Below are 1,536 nucleotides of genomic sequence, written 5' to 3' on the forward strand. Positions count from 1 at the left end.
TCTTAATGCCTGTTTCTTCCTCTAATATGTATCTAAGTAGACCTTCATGTCTGAGAAGGTGTCCTACCTACGGTATCCTCATCATTCGCCGGTAAGTAACACCACATTTCGAACTTTTTCTTTTCCACCGTATATATTCTTATTTGGCTCATCGTTGGTGGAATATGACTGAAACGACACATAAAGACAGAACATCTTCTACAAGAAGGTTGGTAAGTTAAAATGCGCTATTGGGAAAATTTCGAACATATAGAGAACTAAAGCTGTATTTGACAGAAGAACGCTATTAAAATATGTATGTGTGTAACATCATAATTTTGTAATAATTTTAAAGAACAGTCTCATTTTGATAAACTGTTTTGATAATCCATTAATTATAGTAAAAAAATTTGCACAAAATTCCAATTAAATATTGCAATAATTAAATACTTCCGATTAATTAAAATAACAAATTATGTCTAAATTAAGTAATCGTTTTTAATCATGCTTTTAACGATTTTGCTTAATTAAGTCAACAATAAAGGAGCAACTTTCAAATTAAATTGCTAATTACATTTACTATTACATAACTCATTTAAGGTGAGTGGAAAACAATAACGAAAATAGTAAGAAATGCGTACTTTGACGGCGCTAATTTATAATTTTGCTTGGTTTAGACACGTCTTGTTAATTGTAACATTACAAAAATTAGCAATTTTTATTTACCCGTAATACTTTTCCATGGTTATCCTTTTCGCATTAGATAAAAACTATACAATTTTCATTTTCTTTCAGAAGAATATTAAATAAAGTTAAAACAATACAAAATAGAAGTATCTTTATGACACACTGCATTACATGATTACGCAATAAAACCTTCACATCACACACGATGGATGAAACGAATCTTTGCCACAATGAACGTTGAACTGAATACTGAAGTTTTCAGTTCACCTTCACCGCTTCACCCTAAGTAGCATCTGGTCGGGGAAAGAATGAGAGAAACACAAACTTCAAATAAAGGAGGGTTCCGAGAAGCAGAAATCCTTAATTTATATTTACACATCTATTAGATACGAATTCTTAAAGCAGTACAAATTATTTAGTTTTCACTTTCGAAACAATCTCCTCTGAGTTATTTTTCTTATTACGTTAATTGATTTATAAAAAATGAGTAAGAAGTCTTAAGGTTATCACTTTCTGATTTTGTTTTCAATGTTTGAAGGCATTTTTATAAAAATTAGATAAACGATACATTTTTCATTCAATTTTATTGAAAGAAAATTAAAAATTTTCATTATAAATGATTCGAAAGTTGATATCAATATAAAGTGATCTCTTGAAACTGATTAATTAATTTTAATGATAAGAAGTGTATTACACAATAGTACTTAGACCATGATAATGCATAAAATAACCTTATACTACCCACAGAATTTTCAATGANAAATTTCGAGTTAATGAATAAATTAACAATATAATCACTTGAATCTTGTGGTGGAGAATTATTTTTAAATCACACACGATGGATGAAACGAATCTTTGCCACAATGAACG

The sequence above is a fragment of the Agrilus planipennis genome, unplaced genomic scaffold, assembly GCF_000699045.2.
Source record: "Agrilus planipennis isolate EAB-ADULT unplaced genomic scaffold, Apla_2.0 scaffold489, whole genome shotgun sequence".
Taxonomy (NCBI): domain Eukaryota; kingdom Metazoa; phylum Arthropoda; class Insecta; order Coleoptera; family Buprestidae; genus Agrilus; species Agrilus planipennis.